Source organism: Camellia sinensis, chromosome 5 (genome assembly GCF_055761805.1).
Source record: "Camellia sinensis isolate YWXY chromosome 5, ASM5576180v1, whole genome shotgun sequence".
Lineage (NCBI taxonomy): Eukaryota > Viridiplantae > Streptophyta > Magnoliopsida > Ericales > Theaceae > Camellia > Camellia sinensis.
The window spans coordinates 113,428,743-113,452,756 of NC_138965.1; the positions used below are offsets into that span (position 1 = coordinate 113,428,743).

Consider the following 24,014-nt stretch of genomic DNA (forward strand, 5'->3'; position numbering starts at 1 on the left):
CAACATTACAGAGTGGGCTAACAGGTAGTGCCGCAGCTTCCTGGTAGCCCATACCAAGGCCAAACAAGCTTTCTCCAGCGGTGTATAGCGAGTCTCGTAATCCAGCATCTTTTTGCTCAGATAGTAGATGGCCCTTTTCACTTTGTCTTCTGACTCCTGCGCGAGCATGCAGCCCATGGTAGTCTTAGTTACCGAAAGGTACAATATCAACGGTCTCCCCGGCTCTGGTGGTGACAACACGGGCGGGTTCTGTAGATATTCTTTGATCTGTTCAAAAGCTGCTTGACATCGGCCGTCCCATTGGAATTTCTTTCCTTTCTTCAGGAGACCAAAAAGTGGTTCACAAGTCAAGGTTAATTTAGAGATAAACCGTCTTATGAATTGCACTTTACCTAGAAAGCCTCGCACCTCCTTTTCAGTCCTTGGTGGTGGCATTTCTAAGATGGCCTTGATTTTGGAAGGGTCGACCTCGATGCCCCTTTGTGTAATCAGAAACCCTAGCATCTTCCCTGCTGTAACACCAAACGTGCACTTCTGGGGGTTCAATCGCAGCCGAAACTCTCTGATCCTTTGAAAGAATTTTTGTAAGGCGGTGTAGTGGCCTTCTCTTTCTTTGGACTTGACAATCATGTCGTCCACATACACCTCGACCTCTTTATGGATCATATCATGCAATATTGTAGTTGCTGCCCGTTGATAAGTAGCTCCAGCGTTTTTCAACCCGAATGGCATCACTCTATAACAATATGTACCCCACGGGGTAGTGAATGCAGTTTTCTCCCGGTCTTCGGGTGCCATTACTATCTGATTATAGCGTGAGAAACCATCCATAAATGAAAGCAAGGCGTGTCCTGCCGTGAAATCCACCAATTCATCAATGTGTGGCAAGGGAAAGTCGTCCTTCGGACTGGCCCTGTTCAAATCTCTGAAATCTACACAGACCCAAATTCTGCCGTCCTTCTTTGGCACCGGAACAATGTTGGCCAACCAAGTTGGGTATTCGGACACCAGCAGGAACCCTGCGCCAATTTGCTTGGTGACTTCTTCCTTAATTTTGAGAGCCCAGTCCGGGCGGATCCTTCTGAGTTTCTGTTTGACAGGGCGGGCCTCGGGATCAAGAGGGATCCGGTGCTGTACAATCTCAGGATCGATTCCAGGCATGTCTTCGTAGGACCACGCGAAAACATCTTTGAAATCTTTTAATAAAGCGACTAAGCGCTCGCGTTCCTCCGAAGACAACGTGGACCCGATCTGGACCAGCCGCGGGTCCTTCTCAGTACCAACATTCACAGTAGTGATTTCATCCATTAAAGGTTTAACAAATCTTTCCTGCTCTTGATCAATTAACCGTTGCAAAACTGGGGGAATTTCTCCCTCGTTGTTTTCATCAAAATTTTGAAAATCCTGATTTAAGCAATAAATCAAAGGCACAGAAAAATACTCAGAAACCACATCTACATCATTCTCATTAAATATTTCCAAGCCGTCAGATTCCTCTGTTACAACAGACTCAAAAGAAAATGAAAATGATGACCTAGACAGGACTGTGGCATCCGGGTTATCACCCCCAGGAATACCGAACTCAGACTCAGTCGAGCTGGAACCTGATTCCGACGCACAAGATTCGGTAGAATCAGATTCCGGCTCACTACCTGACCCGGAGCTGCTAGATAAAAAGCCTTCTTCATATTGCCAGATGAGAGAAGGTGCGACAGATGCATCCAAGATCGGCGCTGGAAAGCCCGCAGCTATTTCATCTCCAATCATAGAAACCGAAGAGTTATCCCCCAAGCACTCTTGGCCGATCGGAGGATCTGAAAGTAGACATGCCAGTGCTACCCCCATTTCAAGCTCGGTGCTCCCAGAATCTACTGCTTTACACTGCTCAACCTCAGTTGGTGGGTCTGTCTGCGCTTCGGCAACGTCATCCCCAGGTAATTGTAAATCGAAGAAGATTTCGAAACCAGGCACGCGCTTCTTCTCCGCGTTCAGCCATGGTTCTGGGAAGCCGCAGAATGGAAAGTCTTCCCCCTCCCGGACGAAGCGTCCGTTTAGGGTACCCCAGATGGGCCTATGCATTAACTCAAATGGCTTCCCAACCTTCTTCGCTCTGGCCCTTCCGGCCATTTCTTTCCCTTTCCTCACCCAGTCCTCTTTGGTGGGCAGATAACCCAATCCAAAGGTGTGAGGGTTGTGTGGCACTTCGGCCGATACCGCGACGCCCTTCCGGCCGCTTCTTCCTAGTCCCATTCCGGGGATATGTTGTAGCTTGTTCATGAGGTAGACAGATTGAGCACTGACGTACATACCCTCATTCACAGCCATGACATTCTGCACCACTTGAGCCTCGGCCAAAGTGAACCCCGATAAAAACACATCCTCCGTGCCGTGCTCGATCTCCAAGACAGGTGTGGACACTTCCGGTGGCGGATGGATTGATGAATTCCCAAAAACGATCGCTACCCCTTTCCCGTGAGGGTACTTTAGCATCTGATGTAGAGTGGAAGAGACTGCCTTGACCTGGTGCAACCACGGTCGCCCCAAAAGTAGGCTAAAGGTTGCGGGAACGTCCAAGATATGAAATTCAATGCTGTGTTGTCCTGGACCAACCTTGGTTTGAATTTTAACAGTCCCCATCACTTCTCTGCTGGTATTGTCGTATGCTCTGATCACTTGGGTAGTTGGGACGAAGTCTACGGGCTTCAACCCGATTGCATATGCCGTTCTGGTCGGGCAGACATTAATTGCAGACCCGGTATCAACAAGTACCACCGGTATCCACTTATCTCTACATTCCACAGAAATATAGAGAGGTTTGTTATGATTTGTGCCCTCAGGCGGTAGTTCCTTGTCCGAAAAGGTTAATGCCGGGAACCTCCTCCCGGAAAAACCAGCCCAACCAGCTGTTCAGGCGTGGTGTCTATGGAGAGTTTGGACTTGTCCATAGCAGACAGGACAGCTTCCCTATGTACTCGTGATGCCATTAGCAGTCCCCAGATGGAGATGTCTGCTTGTATCTTTTTTAACTGTTTCAGCACAGCTTCCTCTTCAATCTGCTTCTCCTTCTGTTTCTCCGCTTCTCTATCCTTCCCGGATGCCTCGGGTTGGTCCAGGTGTGGGGGTTTGAAGTACCGCCCACTTCTCGTCATATGATCAACCTCATCGAGGTACCAAGTGTCATCCGGTTGATTATTCCCCCAGTCTTCATCCGTGTGGGCAAGACATAAGTCATCGTCTTCCCACCACATTCCGTCGACAGCCAACAGACACCTGTCTGGCTCTGGTTTAGTTGCACTCTCAGTACTCCCTGTCCACATGCTCGCAGCATTCTCTATCTTCGTGCACACAGCACTTTCAGTCCCCTCAGGGCCTTTGGCTTTCCTAATTCTCTCAGCCTCCTCAAACTTTTCTCGTTCCAGCTGCATCAGTATAGCTGGTTGTTCAACAATTCCCGTATCCATAATGCCCATGTCTCGAGCGGAATTCTTAGCACCGGCGCTCTCCGGCGATACAACTTGACTTCCGGCCATTCCGGCCACAGCTGATACTCCTGCCCCTGCCGGGCTCTGTTCTGGTTGGGCTTCCCCCATTTCATCTGGTTGATCCTCGAGCCATCCAGTGGCCTCCGCCGATTCCTCATAATCGAACCAGTTGATTGACGCATCCCCCGGTTCCTGGTCATCAAAAAATTGCAAGTTGGCAAAGTCCTCCTCTACGGCTGTCAGATCATCTGCCCCTAGCCCAGATCCATCCCCTCGGATCATGCACAGCTCTCCTGTCTCTGGCAATTCTATACCTAGCCCAATTCGGCTCGTTGATAGGATGTACTCGCTTGGATCATAGGCTACCCCAGCAAAATTCTGTCCAGTCCCAGATTCAACAATCTCATTCTCTCCCGAAATCTGCCCTGCCCCATCTTCGACGGTCACCACCGTCGGTTCTGGTTGGGTTTTGGAGATGTCTACCATGCACAAGAAGTCAGTGCAATCGGGGAGGAACACCTCCGGCTTGGGTAGGTGGGATGGGGTAATATAGATACTGGGATCGTAAGATGCGACCCCAGTTTGGATAAAATTGATTCTGTTGGGAGGGGGAGCTTGGTTATGTGGTGGGAGAGGGTTGGTTGTGACATTGGGTTTATCGGGAGGCGCGATCACCTGTTTGTCGATAAGGTCTTGGATCTCATGACGCAATCTGAAACAACGGTCGGTGTCATGACCGTGTTGTTGGTGATACGCGCAGTACTTTGCTAGGTCATGAGAGGGAGGGAGTGGATTCGGTAGTGGCTTCGGCTCCAGGGGTTTCAAATGCTTTTTCCTGATCAATACCCCTAGAGCTTTGGACAGGGGCATATATAGTGGGGTAAAGGTTCTTTGGCCTCGTGGTTGGAATCTGTTGGTTTGTGTGTTGCTTCCGGACGCGCCGGAGAAGGGTGTGGCAGCCATGGGCATTGGAGGGGGAGGGGGAGTGGTGGTGACCATACTGACTTCCGAGGCTCTTGTATTTGCAGCGCCACTTGGGCCCGCATTGTTGTTACGGTTGAAAGTCCTCCTCGGTTGTTCCCTATCGTGGTCAAACAGACCTTGTTTCATTGCATCTTCGATTTGCACCCCCATCTCGTGTAAATCTGAGAAAGTAGGAAAGGGGATTACAATCATTCTCTGCATCAACTTTTGGTGGAGATTGCGCACAATCATCCGGATTTGGTCTTTATCCGTGGGCCTTAGAGTCATCATTGATGCCTTTGCCCTCCATCGGATTACAAAGTCCGAGAAAGTTTCCTTGGGCTCTTGCCTTGTCGTTTCAAGATCACGAGTTGTAATCTCGATCTGAGTGTTGTACGAATATTGCGTGACAAAGGCCTCAGCCATTTCATCCCAATTCTTCTTCACTTCATCCTCTAACTTTGCGTACCAGTGGGCGGCCACACCCGACAGGGTTCGGCCGAATAGTGAAAGCTTCTGTGGTCGTGTTAGGCCCATTGGCCGCAAGATGTCTGCGAACAGTCGGAGATGGACCATGGGGTCGCCGGACCCGTCAAAGCGGTCGATTTGTGGCATTTTGAACCTATCGGGGAGTGTCACGGCCTCCTCGGTATATCCGTCTTCGATATCCGGCATAGCCTTGACCCCTTGGGATTTCTTGAAGAGCTTCTCAAGTTTGCTCAATTTCAGAGCTGTATGATCAACCTCGAACTCGAAGGGAGAGTCGGGGCGATTGGGTGCATGGACCTTGGACAGTTGTGGTAGAAGCGGGGGCGGAGCTGGCCCCGTTGGAAGATTCGTGTCCTCTTGTAAGTTTTGGAGATTTGGCACAGCGTTCTGGGTGTTTGGCGGAGCGTTCTGAACAGTAGGCGTTTGCTCAGGTAATGGAGCCCCTGCCGGAGGAGGAATTTGGTGTGAAGCAGATGCCGCATTCTGCTGTTGCAGTCTGGTGATTAGTTCGGCCTGTTGGGCCATGATCGCGGCCTGCTGTTTGGAGAACTCTGTTTGACGGGCAGCATCATCATGCATCTGTCTCATGCTCTCCTGCATCTGGCGCATTAGAGCCTCCATCCCTGATGTATTTTGTTGATCCATCTGTCTAACTGGTATGTCTATTTCTACAGCAGTAATTGAGACCTCAGTCCTATAGTCCTCTAATGAAGTAACCCACTGCTCTGACAACCTCTGTTCTGACACACTGCGCCTTTTCGGCTTTCTTTTGGTAACGGGGGGTAGAGAATGGAACACTGGCTGTCCGTCGATTAGATCCTCAGATCGATTGAGTCGACGACCTCGTGTCCAAGGTGCTTGGGGAATGCCTGCTGGGTTGGAAGCAATTGTGCTAGAACTGACCTAGCAAAAGATAAATAAAGCGAAAAGGAAATAAATAAACAGATAAACGGACAGCATAACAGCTTAAAATAAAATGCATGATACACAGCCGGGCATAACAACACACAGTCAATAAGCTGAATACACACTGTCCTCAAACACTGATTATTATCCCTGTATCACTGTCCCCTAAAACAGAATCTGATACCCGCAGATAGCTGATTCTCAAATACTGGCTGATGCCCGCAGGCCTGATACCCATAATACTGAACTGATGCCCGCAGGCCTGATGCCCAAACTCATATACTGATACACGCATTCCTGTAGAGACGCACTCTAAAGCACATAACAGATAAGTGAGAGCCAAAACACTCCTATGTTGGGGTAGGGTTTCCCTGCCCTATTTTGTCAGGAGCTAGGGTTTCACTACGCACACAGCGGTTTCAAACAACCTATAAACGGGTAAGCAACCTGTCCTAGTTTGGAATGGTCACTATGGATCCGAATATGTACTAGGTCGAATGGTCAAAGAGGGTGCCCCGGTAAAACCGGGGTTTGTGTTCCCATACTGGCAGAGCCCACAACCGGTCAGCCTTATGGTCATGCCTTGACAAGACAAGCCTCCGGCAAACCGTTCAGGAATAGCAGATGGCAAACACGGTGTCCTAGGCGCACCAATGCAAATGCAATGCAAAGAAACACACAAGTGTAGTCAAAAATAGATATCATGAGTTCGAGTCAAGTTCTCTAAATCCCTAGCAGAGTCACCAGAAACTGTAACAAGCCCGCGGGGGACCTCGCTACAGCTCGGACTCGATTCGTGTTACGGTTCTAAGTCTGAACCAAAGAGTCCAAATCCGGCAAATCGTTTTGAGAAAACAGATTTTTGAAAGAAGTGCCAAACATGGACTGCTTTGCCAGATACAGAGTCGCCACCTAAATATTTTGTTTTGAAAAATTTAGGAAACCCTGACTCGGTGCCAGAGGCCACGTGTCCGTCATCACCAAAGTTGCCTCAGCTCGGGAACTTGGGTACGATTGGGGAAGGTCACTTCGTGAGCACCCCCGCTCGCCCGATCAAAGATCGGCCTCTACTAACCATGATATCTATTTTTGAAAAACATTGTGTGTTCTTATTCCGGTTATTAGCCTAGGTTACTATGTGATGCACACAGCATATAAGTATAGACTGGGTTGCCTGAATTGGAACAAAACATTTCATGCTTGTTTATTTGAAAGATGGTTCGCTACTCGCAAGTAGACTTAAAAAAAAAACATTTGATGATTTATTCCAATTTAAGTAACCCAACCTTCACCCACAGGCATTCAGGCAGTTATATCACATAAGCAATTAGCCTCATGGTAAGCATGCTATCATGGCATTCACTCACACGCATGCAAGGATGCTAAAACATAAAGACTTACCGAGTACTCCAAGCCAAAATAGAAGTTACATTAGAAATCATGCATGATCCTAAGTATACAAAAATGCCTAATGCAACGGCTATTCTAAACATGGCATATGGAATGCTACAGCTAACATGTATTCAACTTGGAATTTGAAATACAATGCAGTTAGTATGATGCGCTGAGCCCGGTGCATGCAAAACAGATGAATGAATGCAAACATGCTGTCATACTGTATGCTAATTTAAATATACCCTGATCTAACCATCATAAGCAGGTAAATAAAAGGGAGAAAGACGTGGGGTTGGAAGGCATACAACACACACACGCACACTTATTACAGTTGTGCCCTCGCGCAGAGGGTCCGAATAAATAGTATAGTCCCGAATAAAAGAATATTACAGTCCAAATATTACAGTCCGAATAATATACAAATTCCTAATTAATTAACAAATTAACTAAGAAAGCTGTAAAACGGGCGTGCAAGCTAGGGACTGCCTTGATTCTGATGGATGATGCATGTCCGGGTTGTCTTGCGCGGAAATCCACTGGGATGCCCCAATTAGCCTCAGTTTTGTGATTTTTCTTGGAAAGCGTGCCAAGCCCCGAAAAGTTGCTGATTCTTCATTTTGCTGCCACAGAGAGCAGGAAAGGGGCATAGCAATGTATTTTCACAAATATATGCATGCCTCGATCCTCGTGCCACCAATCACGCATATCGATGCATGATGGCAGAGGAGTCGAAATGTGCAACTCAATATAGAATGAATGCACGTATAAACACAACAAGAACCTAACTCCATCATGGGTAATCCGGAGTGTCGGTGATTGGGAATTGAGACACGTTCCGTCACTCGGAGTACAAAACGCACCTCGTTTCCTGTGCCTGGGCTAACTCCTATCCCAAGCACAATGCAATATGCATGACATGCATGAATGCAACTAAGATACAATCCTAACATGCACAATGCTATGAAAAATGAGATGCCTCGAAATGCGTGCACACGGGCACGCGAACCGAGAAAATGCATGAATGCGATCTAAGATACCACCTAGTATGCACAATGCTATGAAAATGAGATGCCTCGAAATGCGTGCACACGGGCACACAAACCGAGAAAATGACAGAATGCGATCTAAATGACATGGAAATGTGATATGGGCTTACACTAACATGAGAGAGCCTCAGCCACACTCACATAAGAGGCCGATAGATGAAAATGGAGTGCCTCGAAATGCGTGCACACGGGCACGCAAACCGAGGCAATGGCATACGCAATGCAATATGGCTAGAATGGCACATAGAATGCAACATGGACTTATACTAACATGAGAGAGCCTCAGCCACACTCACATAAGAGGCCGATAGATGAAAATGAAGTGCCTCGAAATGCGTGCACACGGGTACGCAAACCGAGGCAATGGCATACGCAATGCAATGGCATGGAAAATGATATGCAAACATGCTAATGGATTTTCAGCAATGAAATGTGGGGGAAAACAGCCCTGAAACGAGGCGAAAACACACCCGATGCATGGAATAGTCCCGAAATATGAATTTTGGCACCCGAAATGGCCTATAGCTATACCAAACATGCACAATATGGACATGCAATAAAAATACAGAAGCAAGGCAATCCCAAGATAAGCGTTTTTCCAGTTCAAAACATGGCCAAATAGCAAGCAAAGACAGTGCAAAACTAGCATGCAAGAAATGGCCCTAAACATGGGATTAAGAAGCAACTCACAGTTGCTGTCCTCAACCAGGTTAGGTCCCTTCAACAAAGTTGAAGAGGGGCCCAAAATATGATGTTTTCCAGAACTATAAAAACCCCAAAAACAAACACAGGTATGGCTGCACTCCCATGCAAGAAAAAGGGCCAAAAGGTGGCCAGAGAGGCAAGTGGTATATGCAAAGCCCAAACTGAAAAATTCCCTTCTACAACATTGAAGAGGGACAAAAAATATGACTATTTACAGAACTGTAAAAACTCCAAAACAGTATACAAACATGCTAGAAATGCAATGCAAAATGAGGCTCGAAAGTGGCTATAAGACAAAGTATGCAAAATATTCATCAAAAAGCCAAAGACCCTTAATGAAACATGAAGAATGGGCCAAAATAAGACTATTTTTAGTACTGTAAAAATGCCAAAAACCGAAGCAAGATAGACTAATAAATCATGCAAAAATGGGGATTAAAAGAGAGATATAACATGAAGTGTATAAAATATGCCTCAAACCATGAAATGCCCTTAATGAAACATCAATAATGGGCCAAAATAAGAACTTTTATAGCTCTGTAAAATGACCAAAAATGGAACCAAGATAGGCTTCCAAGTCATACAAGAATAGGGGACCAAAGATGGATATAAAGACAAGTGGTACATGGAGGTCTCAAACAAAGATGAACCCTTCTTCAATGTTGAAGAGGGGCTCAAAATAAGCCTACTTACAGTTCATGAGAAACTCCAAAATAGATCACACTTAGGTTAGAAAAAGCATGCAAAATATTGACATACAAAGAGGGTATTGAAGCAAGTGCAAGATGGAGGGCTCAAACAGGGTTGAGCCCTTAATGAGACATGAAAATGAGCTCAAAAAAATGACCCTTTCAGTTTTGGTCGGAGTTCAAAACAATAAGCATGTATGGCTTGCAAAAGATACAAGAAATGGGCCAAAAAGGGGAAATTGCAACTCACCCTTGAAGACCAATTCTTTTGTTGCTTCTTGGACCAAATTTGTTGCCTCTTAGCTGCTGGAATTCCTCCCCTTGCTGCTGGATTGGAGTGGTGGTGGTAGAGCTTGGTGGTGTAGAAGAAATGGTAGTGTAGAGCTTGAAGGTTTTCAAGAAAATGAGGGAGATGGAGAGGGAGTTTTGTATTCAAGCTTGAGGAGCAAATTTTCTAACCCTTGTATGCAATGTTGCCAGCTGATTATATGGACAAAAAAGGGGAGTAAAGGAGGGGCAAAAGGTGGGGGAAAATAGGCAAGTTTTCCCCCACAAAATATCCCCCGGATTGGGATATTTTCTGGGGGAAACAGCTATACAGCTGTAAAGTTGATGTTGCAAGGAACATGGCCGGCCCCTTTTTGGAGCTCCAGGTGGCCGGCCGGCCACCCCACCTAGCCGGCCGGCTAGGGGTCAAAACGGTCAAGTTGAAATAGTGGCCGGCCACCACTTTTTAAGGTCCTCCCATGTGTGTACATCACAGGTATGTGGTTCAAAGTTCAAGAAAGTGGCTCCAAGGTGTTCAACATTAGCCTGGAAGGAGGGGTTCAAAAGGGTCAGGCAACATTACTGGCCGGCCACCAACTTTTAGGATCCTCTGTGTACATCACAGATATGTGGTTCAAAGTTCAAGAAAGTGGCCCCAAGGTGTTCAACATTAGCCCGGAAGTGTGAAAAACGGGCGTCGGAGGGCGTCGGAGGATATATAACTGGTTGCTGCAACAATTACTGGCCTCCCACCCTTCAGTGACCTTCCCGGTGATAAAACAGAGGTACCCGCCAAAAATGAACGAAAACCGTTGCAAAACGAATGTTCGGGGGCCAAAACGCGCAGTTCGGGGTCCCGAAAATGGGCTATTAAGTACCGAAAGTGGCATTCGGCCACGAAGTGGGTTTCTCAGACCCCAGTGTCCCTCAAAAGGGAGTAAAATAGGAGGTATGCCAAAAACCGGGGCAAACGGAGATGGTTAGGCGGTCCCGAACCGAGGCACACGGCCAACGATTCCGAAAAACCGGAAACTGGACTCCGAAATGGGCAAAATGGCCTACGGCCACGAAATGTAGCCTACGGACATTGAGAGATGGTCTACGGGACCTCTCCCTCCCCTCAGGAAAAGAGACCGAGAAAACCGAGTCTGGTTCGCAAACCGAGGCAAGGTATAGAAGAGGGTTCGGAAGTCCGGAGGCAGGGCTCGCAGCCGCGACTCTGAGACTTCTGAACAAGCACATTATGCAATATCACCAAGCGCTCAATCGGTGACGTCTGAGTCTTAAGGTTGGTCAAAAATGGGGTGTCTACAGTATGATGCGCCGAACCCGGTGCATGCAACACAGATAAATGATGCAAATATGCAAGCATAAGTATGCTAATTGAAACATGCCCTAATCTAACTATCATAAGCTGGTAAATAAAAGGGAGAAAGACGTGGGGTTGGAAGACATACATCACACACATGCACACTTATTACAATTATGCCCTCCCTTGGAGGGTCCAAATAAATAATACAGTCCGAATAATAATTACAGTCTGAATGAATAATTACACATTACAAAACCCTAATTAAATAACAATTTAACTATGAAAGCAAGTAAATAGCGCGCAAGCTACAAAATGGACTGCCTCAGCTCTTGTTCTGAATGATGAATGATGCATGCTTGAGTTGCCTGGCGCGGAAATCTATTGCGATGCCCCGATTCACCTCTGTTTGCAATTAATCCCGGAATACTATGCAAGGCTTTAGAAAGCTGCTGATTTCTGATTTGCTACAACAGAGAGCAAGAAAGGGGCACAACAAAGTATTTTCACATATGTATGCATGACTACTCTTCAGGGAGTGTAGTCCTCGATCCTCATGCCATCAATCACGCATCTCGATGCATGATGGCCGAGGAGTCGAATTGCACGACTCGATATGAAATGAATGCACATGAAAACACAACAAGACCTAAACTCCATCATGGGTAATCCGGAGTGTCGGCGACCGGGAATTGAGACACGTTCCGTCACTCGGAGTACGAAACGTACCTCATTTCCCGTGTTTGGGCTAACTCCTATCCCAAACACGATGCAAATAAGATGGCATACACAATGCGATTAACATACAGCCTAGCATACGCAATGCTACGAAATGGCATACACAATGCTCGATGTGACATGGCATACACGATGCTCTAACATGCAATCTAGCATACGCAATGCAATGGACCGAAATGACATACACAATGCACGATGGACTTACACCAACATGAATGGACCTCAGCCACACTCACATCAGTGGCCATGAGATGGAAAAGAGGCAACCGAAATGTGTGCACACATGCACGAATACCAATGACCGAACCTAAGCCATGGAATGCCACTCTACCAAAGCATGGCAAGGATGCAACATGGCATACAAACATGTAATTTCCAGCACTGAAACATGATGCTAAATGGTCTCGAAACATGGAAATATGGCACCCGATGCATGAAATAAGCCCCGATACTCAAAGCTAAGCACATGTATTGAATTATAGCTATGCAAAGCAAGCATTATTTGGCCATGAAGTACAAAAGACAGAGCCAAAGCAGTCCCAAAACATGCAAATTTCTAGTTTAAAGCATGGCCAAAAAGTGCTAACATGATGGACTAAAATAGCATGCAAATTTGGCTAGCAAGCATGGTTTACATGGCATGTATATGAAGCGTATGAGAACTCATCAAACCAGCCAAAAACAGTGAATAAAACATGACAAAATATGCCCAAATAACTATTGAAATACAGCCAACATGTGTGAAAATGATGAGCTCCTTGGAAAGGGCATGCAAGGGGTTACTCAACACATATATGATGGACACTTAGCATAGCAAAACCAACTCTGGAAATCAAATATGACAGCCCTAAAACTCACCAAAAAGGGCCTGAAATTGATCAATAAAGCATACAATAAAAGGTCCTCTTGAAAGGCCTCGAGGAGGGTTGTTCCACACATGCACGAGGGACATAAAATATGGCCAAAAAGACCTTGGCCAGAGCTAAGGCAGACTTCAAAACCCTCAAAATGAGGCCTGAAACATGACTTCAAAGCATGCTGATTAAGGCCGAAATATACATCATTGAGACCGTTAATTAGAATCTCTTAATTTCACTTGTTGGTCAAACTGTATACTTTATGTGTGTTGAGTGTCAATCAGGTTGTACATCGTCGGAGCGTAAAATGGGCAAAAAGACAGAATCTGGACAGAGTTGACTTTCCTGCACGTGCGTTGACTTTTTCTGGGAAAGTTAAACCGACGTTTTAAACCTGTTTGGACGAGATTGGAAGTATAAAAAGGCAAGTCAAAGGCTGGATTAGGGTTCGGAAGTTGTTTGGACCTAAAGGGAGAGACTAGGGTTTGGAAAAGAAGAGAAACAAAAGCTCCAAGATGTCTCCCATGATGGTTCCTTCTCTTTCTACCTCCTTCCACTCCTCCATGAGTGGCTAGTCTTATTTTCTAGGGTTTTGATGAAACCCTAGCCATGTAATTATGTAGTTTTCTTTTGATTTTTAATTATGTAAAGGTTTGAACATTTGTATGGTGATTTAGAAGTTTGTTTTATATAATTTTCATTATTCTTTTGAATATTTGATTTTCTGTGATTGTTAAATGTTATCCATACAATTGTTTTCTTTTCCTTCACATTCAAGGTATGGGACGAACCATACTACGAGGAACGAGTCGTATCACTACCTTAGTTTAGTGAACGGTTCGTATTACTTGAGATGGTTCGTGCTCGTACATTGAATGTGATGATCTTCTTGTTAAATGCTTTGAGCTTGTAGTTGCGAAGCATTAATCCGTTCAAACCATAGCATAATTGATCTCAATTGGAAACCCTAATTATGTGGTTAGTGGTGAATTCTCTACCCTAGGATTTTTTTTCCCAATTCAGTAAATCCAATTTCATTTATTATTGATAATTTAATTCCTTAGTTTAATTTATTTTTTATTAAATTAGGTTATGATCATTCAATCTTTTTATCAAAATTAATTTAGGAATTTAACAATTAAATTAGTTTAATTTCACAATAGTCCCTGTGGATCGATACCTGGACTTGTCATTATTCTGATTGAATTTGGTATAGTTTAGTATTTAATTTTGGTGTGTTCAACGACCCATCAAATTTTGGCGCCGTTGCCGGGGACTTCTGGCGAAATTAGTTAATTTAAAGTTACATTCTTACTTTAATTTTTAGTTTAGGATTTTATGCTTTTGGTGTTGCTAAGTGTGCAAAGTGGTTGAAATTGGAGCTATCATTGAAGTGCAAGCGGAGTGCTGCCGAGCTTAAATAAAAACCGCAGCACTAAAGTGAGTAAACAGAAGCAAACACTCACAAGCAAAGCACCAAAGTACTAAAACGAAAGTCAAAGCTCAAACAGAGGTTGGAAATAACGTCTACACATCAAGCATCCGCAAGACGAATAAAGCGTTTTCGTTAAACCGCTGTGAGTATTTCTTCATTTGGTATTTTGCTTTCATACTTAGTGCACAGAGTCGGTACTTGTTGTGTGTGTTTGGGTAGTGTATGCACGGGCGTCGTTCTTGTCGCCCTAAATTGTGGAGTTTGGACCTTGAACTAGAAAGGACCCTTAGGAGACTTAGGACCTCTGCCCGTATTCCTAGGCTTGAATATTCATGCATTGAGCCATTAGAGATGGCAGATCCTAATGTCTCGAATTTGCCCAACCGGACACTTAAGGATTATTTTACACCCACTGCATATACATCACCATCATGCATCCAATTACCCAACACCACTGCTGCTCATTATGAGATTAAGTCCAGCACCATACAAATGCTCCCATCATTCCATGGACTAACTCATGATGATCCTTATAAGCATTTGAATGAATTTCTGGAAATTTGCTCGACAGTAAGGATCCAGAATTTCACAAATGAAGCCTTAATGTTGCGATTGTTTCCATTCTCGTTAAAGGATAAAGCTAAACACTGGCTAAATTCTTTACCTGCTAACTCAATCACAACTTGGGACCAATTACAGCAACGGTTTTTGGAGAAGTTCTTTCCCATAGGTAAAACCAACCAACTTAGGTGAGCCATCACAAACTCTGCTCAAATGGATGGCGAGCAATTCCATGAGACGTGGGAAAGACTTAGAGACCTTCTTCAATAGTGTCCCCACCACCAAGTGCCTGATTGGCAACTTGTTCAAACATTTTATTATGGCTTAACTGAGCCACACCACCAAATGGTGGATTCGTCCTGTGGTGGGACATTTATGTCTAAAAATGATGTCGAGGCATGGCAATTGTTTGAGAACTTAAGTGATAATTCCCTTCTCCATGCCTCCGCAGCCCGGCAAGTCCGGCAACTCGTAGTTGGAGCCCTGAAAAGAGGGGGCATTTATGAGGTCGGGCAAAACCTAGAGTTAGCCCAACAAGTAGAGGCACTGTCCCGCAAGATGGACCAATTATTAGCTACGGGACATGCCCCTACCCAACAAGATCAGCCTCAATTTCACGAGGCATGTGTTATTTGTGCGAGCCCTGCTCATGACTTGAGTGAGTGCCCTTTGGCATCACAATTTCCGGAGTTAGTCCAAGAGCATGTAAATGCAACTCAAGGATTCTCCAACCCGGGTAATGATCCATACTTCAACACATACAATCCGGGATGGAGGAATCACCCTAACTTCTCATGGAGACCCCCTTCACAAGGCACTTCTTACAATCCTCCACCACCAAGGCAGAATTTCAATAATTTTGCCAACCAATCATCTTACTGACCACTGCAACCTTATAGACCCCCACAACCATACCAGCAACCTCAACCACAACCCCCGCCTGTTCCTCAGGGCAACTCTGCCTTTGAGACTCAGGTGTTGGAAGTTCTCTCAGCACTTAAGGGGTTAGCACAGATAGTTCACTCCCACACTCACTCTATTGCCAAGATAGAGACCCAATTAGGTCAAATAGTTAACAACATGAATCGGAGAGAGGAGGGAAAATTACCAAGTCAAACTGTGGCCAACCCTAAGGGACAATACGGGGCAGAGAGTTCGGGTGGGAATGGTAAGCAACATGAGCAAGTGTAGGCAGTGATTGCTTTGAGAAGTGGTAGGGAGTTAGAGCATCGGTCAGTTGCGTCTGATGCAACTAGAGTTAGGAAGGGTGACCACGGTGGTTCACCTAGTAAGAGTAAGGGTGAGGGGGAAACACTTAAGAGGGATGACTTAGTCCCTAGCACTTCATTTGAGCCCAAGGCACCATATGTGCCTAAGGCACCCTTTCCCCAGTGCCTTGATACACCATCCCCTTTTAATAAGAAGACGACATCTATGGAGGCAATGATGGAGGTCTTTAAACAGGTAAAAATCAACCTCCCCCTGTTGGAGGCGATTAAGCAAGTACCATCATATGCCAAATTTCTAAAGGACCTTTGTACGCAAAAGTGTAAATCTAGAACACATGTGTCCCAAAAGGTCCTACTCACGGAGTAAGTAAGCTCCATCTTGTTGAATGACACACCTCCTAAGCTTAAGGACCCAGGGGCCCCAACCATTGCATGCATTATAGGGGACCACTTCGTTGACAGGGCCTTATTGGATTTAGGGGCTAGTGTTAATTTGTTGCCGTACTCTGTGTACGAGGAATTTGGGCTTGGCGAGTTCAAGCCCACTACTGTTACTCTTCAGTTGGCTGACCGGTCCCTCAAAGTGCCACGAGGCATGATTGAGGATGTGTTAGTTAAGGTTGATAGGTTCTACTTCCCTGTTGACTTTTTGGTTTTAGATATGGAACCGGTAGCCAGTTCGAGGAAACAAATCCCGGTGATCTTGGGTCGACCTTTCTTGGCTACGACCAATGCATGCATTAATTGTCGGACCGGGGTTATGGAAGTTTCATTTGGTAACATGCAAGTGAAACTTAATGTTTTCCAAGCATCACAACAACCTCATGAGAGAGAGGAGTGCTTATTAGTGGATGTTGTGGATGAGATTGTTGAGGAGGCTTTGCCCTCCATTCTTGTAGAGGACCCTTTAGAGGCTTGTCTAGCTCATTTTGGGTTTGAAAATTTTGATATTGATGGGTCGGTTGAGGAGGTGAATGTCTTGCTTAATTCTTCCTCTACACCAGATTTTCCTCTATGGAAAGCCTGGTTTGAGTCACTTCCTCCTTTGTCAAGAGAGCCTGCCATACCATCTTTGGTCACACCACCTACACTTGAGTTGAAGCCACTCTCGGCCACACTCAAGTATGCATTTTTAGGGCCCCAAGATACTTTACCGGTCATCATTGCATCTGACTTGACTGCAGTGCAGGAAAGTCAGTTAATGAGTGTTCTCGTGGCACATCGGAGTGCTATAGGGTGGTCAGTGGCTGATTTGAAAGGGATAGATCCCTCCGTGTGCATGCATTATATACACCTAGAGGAGGACTCCAAACCTTCTCACGAAATGCAACGGAGACTGAATCCTATTATGAAAGAGGTGGTGAAGAAGGAGGTTTTGAAATTGTTGGATGCCGGTATTATATACCCCATCTCGGATAGCAAGTGGGTGAGTCCCACGCAAGTGGTGCCCAAGAAATCGGGCATCACTGTTGTTGAGAATGAGGGAGGAGAGTTAGTCTCCACACGAACCACTACTGGGTGGCGAGTGTGCATTGATTATAGGAGACTAAATTCATCGACTAGGAAGGACCATTTTCCCTTACCTTTCATTGACCAAATCCTAGAGCGGTTAGCGGGGCAGGGTTCCTATTGTTTTCTTGATGGCTATTTGGGGTATAATCAAGTCCCGGTGTACCCCGCCGACCAGGAAAAGACCACATTCACATGCCCTTTTGGCACTTTTGCTTACAGGCGCATGCCCTTCGGGCTATGTAATGCACCGGCGACCTTTCAACGGTGTATGATGGCCATTTTCTCCGACATGGTGGAGAAACTCTTAGAGGTTTTTATGGATGACTTTTTGGTGTTTGGACCGTCTTTTGAGGAATGCCTTAGGAACTTGACTAGAGTGTTAGAACGATGTACTGAGGCAAACCTAATCTTGAGTTGGGAAAAGAGCCATTTTATGGTTCGTAAGGGTATAGTATTGGGACACATTGTGTCCCCTCGAGGTATAGAGGTTGACAAGGCTAAGGTTGACCTCATTGCAGGCCTTCCTCCACCCAATTCCGTGCGTCAAATTAGGTCTTTCTTAGGGCATGCAGGTTTTTACCGTAGGTTTATCAAAGACTTTAGTAAGATATCACGTCATTTGTGCAGTTTACTGGTTAAGGACGCGCCTTTTGTCTTTGATGAGGCATGCTTAAAGGCATTTGAAACACTAAGAATGGCCTTGACCACCGCCCTAATCATGAAATCACCAAATTGGTCTCTTCCCTTTGAAATCATGTGTGATGCCTCTGATTATGCTGTCGAGGCTGTGTTGGGCCAAAGGGTCAATAAGGCACCATTTGCTATATATTATGCTAGTCGCACTCTCTCGGATGCTCAATTGAACTATACTACTACCGAGAAAGAGTTGCTAGGTATGGTCTTTGCCTTAGACAAATTCCGGTCTTATCTCCTAGGTTCTAAGGTCATAGTCTTCACTGATCATGCCGCTTTGCGGTATTTACTATCTAAGAAAGAGACCAAACCTAGGTTGATTAGATGGATTTTGTTGCTTTAGGAATTTGATTTAGAGATCCGTGATAAGAAAGGATCTGAGAATGTGGTGGCGGATCATCTCTCCCGAATCCTCGTTGAGTATAATAGCGACCCTCTTATTTTGCATGATTCGTTTCCGGACGAATAACTTTTTGAGCTGTCACAAGCGAACCCCCCGTGGTTTGCACATATTGTGAATTACTTGGCCATTGGACAAATTCTGCAGAATTGGTCTAAGCAAGACAAAGACCGATTCTTTTCACAGGTCAGGTATTACTTTTGGGAGGATCCAGAGTTGTTTAAATATTGCTCCGACCAAGTGATCCGACGGTGTGTGCCGGAGAATGAGGTGCATAGCATTCTTACATTTTTTCATTCTTCTGCATGTGGCGGTCATTTTAGTGGGCATAAAATGGTCGCGAAGATTTTGCAAAGCGGGTTTTATTGGCCCACAATTTTCAAAGATGCCCATCAATTTTGTAGAACTTGTTTGCGCTGTCAGCAAATGGGTTCGATGTCTCGGCGTGACATGATGCCAATGTCCCCTATTCTTGTGGTAGAAATATTTGATGTGTGGGGGATTGATTTTATGGGCCCTTTCCCGTCGTCATTTGGGTTTGAGTACATTCTTTTGGCAGTAGATTACGTGTCTAAGTGAGTGGAGGCAATAGCTACCCGAATAAACAATCATAGAGTGGTAATCAAGTTTTTGCATGAAAACATCTTTAGTCGTTTTGGGTTTCCTAGAGCCATAATAAGTGATCAGGGTACACATTTTGTAACCGGTTCTTTGAGTCGGTAGTTAAGAAATACTCTATCACTCATAAAGTTGGCACTCCATATCACCCTCAAACTAGTGGCCAAGTGGAAGTCTCAAATAGGGAGGTAAAGCACATAATTGAGAAAACGGTGAAACCGGATAGGAAAGATTGGTCACAACGGTTAATTGATGCATTATGGGCTTACTGCACTGGCTATAAGACACCCATTGGGATGTCACCATATAGAGCGGTGTTCGGCAAAGCTTGCCATCTCCCGGTTGAACTTGAGCACCGAGCATTGTGGGCCATAAAGAAGTTTAACTTCGATATGGCCGCAGCTGGGCTCAACCGGAAATTGCAACTCAATGAGTTGGAGGAAATCCAGAATGATGCATATGAGAGTTCAAGAGTTTTTAAAGCTCAGACTAAAGAATTCCATGACAAGCACATAAATAGAAAATCCTTTGAACCCGACCAAAAAGTGTGGCTTTTTAATTCAAAATTGAGACTATTTCCGGGTAAGCTAAGATCAAGATGGGATGGCCCCTTTGAGGTTGTTGAGGCATTTAGTCATGGCGCCGTTGAGGTACGAGATCCAAAAACTGGCCACACTTTCAAAGTGAATGGCCAAAGATTGAAACCATATATAGAGGGGATTGGGAATGGGGATATGATTGAGTCCATTGCTTTGATGGACCCATTTTACTATGATTGATAAATTGATTTCTTATTCTCTTTTCTTTCCCTTCTATGCTATTATGTTTTTTTTTGTTCTCGTTATGCTTTACTTGCGTCTAGGAGACTTTAAATCCTCTAAAGGTGTAATTCCTTTGGTGTTTTCCGTGCCCGAACAGCATCTGAAGGTCTGGTATAGCCACCTAACCGTGTTTGTAGTGAGTTCCTAGGAGACCAACTGAGATGGTGGAAACTAGAGTTCGAATGGCAAAGCCTAGAACACAAAGGTTTGGGATTTCTGAGACTAGAGTCTGGTTTAAATACCTAGGGGTGTGGAGATTGCTTCAAAACTACCTCGGCTTGAACTCTGTATGGCAGCCCCATAGGTTGAGGTAGCTTTATGCGCCTCGATTCTGGATACCGAATCAACCTAGTCTATCACCCTGTTGGAGAATAGGGAAAGTTACGGACACAGTTAGAGAGAAAAGTAGTACCCGTGGTCTTCGCGCGAAGATTATACCTTTAGTGGACATTCCGTATGTTCTTTTGTGCTATATTTATTCCGGATGTCAATTGAAGGTAGAAATATTTATTTTCTATGTTTAAAAGCATGCATTCATGTTTATTTTCTGAGTTAAAAATTAAAAAAAATAATAATAATAATAATAAAAGAAAAAAAAAGAGGGGGGGTTATACTTGTTCATTTTAACATAAAATAAAAAATAATAATAATAAAATCTGTGTCTTACTTGTTCTTTCAAAAAAAAAAAAAAAAAAATTCCCGCACGTGCGACAATTGTGGGAATAAAAAGATGGAGCACACTGCTTAATAAGCAGGTGTGGGGCTAGTGCGTTGACCAAAAGCCGCACGTGCGGCTTGACTTCCGCACGTGCGGGACGAAGAAAATTAAAAAAAAAAAGAAGCGCGGGGGATGGGATCGCCGCACGTGCAGCCTTGACTCCCGCACGTGCGGGACGGAGAAATTTAAAAAAAAAAAAATCTGCGTTAAGAGATTCGCCGCACGTGCGGCCTGGGCCCCGCACGTGCGGAAAATTGTGAATTTGTGAGTTTGCACACTGCTTAATAAGCAGGTGCGTGGGTGGTGCGGAAAAAAAAAATAAAAAAAAAAATAAAAAAAATAAATTTGTTTTGTTTTCTTATTATTATTATTTATTTTTATTTTCATTTACTAAATTTTTTTCTATTTTCGTACCGAAAAAAAAAAACACAAACCTTATCTAACACAACTCGCTCTCTCCCAATCACACTTACTCTCAGATTTCTCTCTATCTCTTTATATCTCTCTCTCTCTCTCTCTCTCTCTTAACCCCACAAACCCACTTTCTTCTTCCTCTTCTTCTTCCCTTTTCTTCTTCCTCACCACCATCATCTCATCGCCGGCACCACTTCTCTCGCCGTCCGACGAAACTCCGGTGACCACCATTTTTTCCGGCGAACCTCCATTTTTTTTTTCTCTCTTTCTTTACTTTTTCAAGGTAATTTTTTTTCTCTTTTGCGTAGATTTCTAGTGTTCATCCTAAAATAAATAAATAAATTAATAAATGCTTAGCCATGACTGATTTATTTCTTTTTAGTATTTTTAGTGGTCATTATGATTTTTTTTTTAATTTTATTTGTGCTCTTTTAGTTGTAGAATGCATGTTTTTTAGTTTGTTCAAAAAAAAAAAAAAAAGAAAAAAAAAGAGAGAGAACCAGAACCAAACTCGGCATAGGAGGAAGATGAGCACCGCACGTGCGGCCCTTTATGGCGCACGTGCGGAAAAAAAAAAAAAAACCTCATAAATATTGGTACTAACACTAATCCTAATTTAGTTTTTTTTTTATTTGTTATATTTGTTTAGTTTAAATTGCTTCGTAGTGATTCTGGTTAATTTAATTAGTTAGTGAAATTTGGTTTTATTTTTATTTTTCTTATGCTTGTGTAGTTAGTGATTTTATTTTTATCTTATTCTATGATGTCATTGTTCATATACTTTCTAAGTAGTTTATTTTATTTTATTTTCTGAAGTTTTATTTAATTTTATTCTCTTCAATTAACAAGAAAAAAAAAACAAAAAAATAATAAATAAAAAAAAACAAAAAAAAAAACTAAAAAAAAATGTTTAGTTTTGGTTGTTTTATTCTATACTTTAGTCTATTTTGTAGTTTAGTTATTTTATAGTTTAGTTTAGTTAATTTAATTTAATGGCATTTTACTTCATTTATTTAATTAATTTCGTTTTTATATTTTTTTTAAAAAAAAAAACAATAGTGGGAATTGCATGTGGTACATTAGTGGGCAAATTTGTGCTTTCATATTTTATTTGATTCTCATGTTGGTTTCACGGGTATCTGTATTTATTGTTGGTGTGTGCAGGATATGAATCGCCGTGTCTCTGCTCGGGCCTCCAAAAAGGCCAGGGGTGCCTCCTCTTCAGCGCCACCACCACCACCGTCACCACCATCCTCGCCACCACCACCAGGTGACTTCCCACGGCCGGAGTGGGCTTTACGCCCTCTTCACAAGCTCACGTAGTTCAACCTGCAATTTTTCCAGCATGATGAGGACACTACTTGGGCCGTTGAGCAGCTCCGACTCCGGCAACAGTTGGGCATTTGCGCTGTGACAGCGCCCACTTATCCTCGTCTGGTACGATTATTCTACCAGAACCTGCATGAGGCACCCACCACGGTTGGACTGCTCTCTAACATTGATGGTCATGTTGTCCACTTCACCTCAGCCATGATTGCCACAGTGTTAGAGTTTTTCGCCAAACTAGAATATCAGCCTTTCCTGGAAGTTGAGGATCAACAACCCATACATCTCCTCATCCAGCAATACTTCCCGGGAGCCCACGGTGACAACAGTTTCACATGCTTGCGGCGGAGCAAGCTAACTAGCCGCTTGTTTTTCCTTGATTCCATGGTCCATAAGAATGTCCTTCCACTTGGGCATCGAGCTGAGCGCCGTTTGGAGTTCGTGCGGGTTTTACACGGGTATCAGCTTGGCTATCAGGTCCCGCTTGAGCATTTCATTTTGATGCATTTGCAGAAATTTCTACATGAGGCAGTTCGGCCTACTCCTATGCAGAACCTGACTTGGCCATTACCATTTGCTAATTTGTTGACACTTGTGTTTGAGCTGAACCACCTCCCCATTGCTGAGGATGAGGAGATTGTTAGAGGGTATCCAACTTTCGGCCAGCGGGAATGGCAGCACAGCATATCTCGTATCCCTCTGCCGATTGGTGCCCGTATTGATGAGGCCCAGGACCCCGTACCTGACCACCCAGCTCATCCTGTTCCCTCCGTGCCTCCCCAAGGGGACCCACTCTACATGACTCGCGAGGAGTACTTACAGCTTCAGCACTCTGGGGATCAGGTCCACCGTACTCTTCGTGATCACCACCAGAGTCGCATGGAGTTGCGCACGGATTTTCAAGCACATCGCGACTATTCTCAGGCGCGCTTCAATCAGCTACACACCAACAACCTCGCCATCCGGCAACAGGGTCAGGATGACGCCTTCGAGACGCGCACTTTGATGCAAGCCTTGTTTGCCCAGCATTTCCCGCCACCACCACCACCACCACCGGCTTCTCCGTAATACCCGCTTGTATATTGCTTTGTCTCTTTTATTTTTATTTTTATTTTTATTTTTCTTTTTAGTTCTTTCTTTTCTTCAAAAAAAAAAAAAAAAAAACACCAACCAAGTGTGAAGTGTGTATATGTTATTCTCTGTCTACCTGGATGTGCACCTACAATTCTAGTAATATTCTCTCATTTCTCTTTCCTTTTCCATTGAGGACAATACCATATTCACGTTGGGAGATGAGGGTTATATTTTCTTTTGTGCATTTCTATTTGCCTCATAATTCATGCTTATACATGTTTCACTTGATTGCATTACTTCACTTGATGTGACTTCTTGCTAGTAGAGTGATGATATTTGCATATGTTAATTAGAGAGCATAGTAGAC

The 24,014-nt window shown here is 44.3% G+C and overlaps 1 protein-coding gene across 5 annotated transcripts in view; it reads left to right on the forward strand.

The window, feature by feature from the left end:
• LOC114261389 (uncharacterized) overlaps positions 1 to 23,835 on the forward strand; it is a 38,023-nt gene extending 14,188 nt beyond the window's left edge. For 2 of the 5 annotated variants that reach the window (XR_014330030.1, XR_014330035.1), the window contains exon 3: positions 22,412 to 23,835. The gene's annotated coding sequence lies outside the window, so the exon portion shown is untranslated. Of the gene's footprint in view, positions 1 to 13,130; positions 13,562 to 14,204; positions 14,424 to 22,411 lie in introns of those variants that run through there. The other 3 variants (XR_014330031.1, XR_014330034.1, XR_014330032.1) reach the window with 3 other exon arrangements.
• The last annotated feature ends 179 nt before the right edge of the window (positions 23,836 to 24,014 follow it).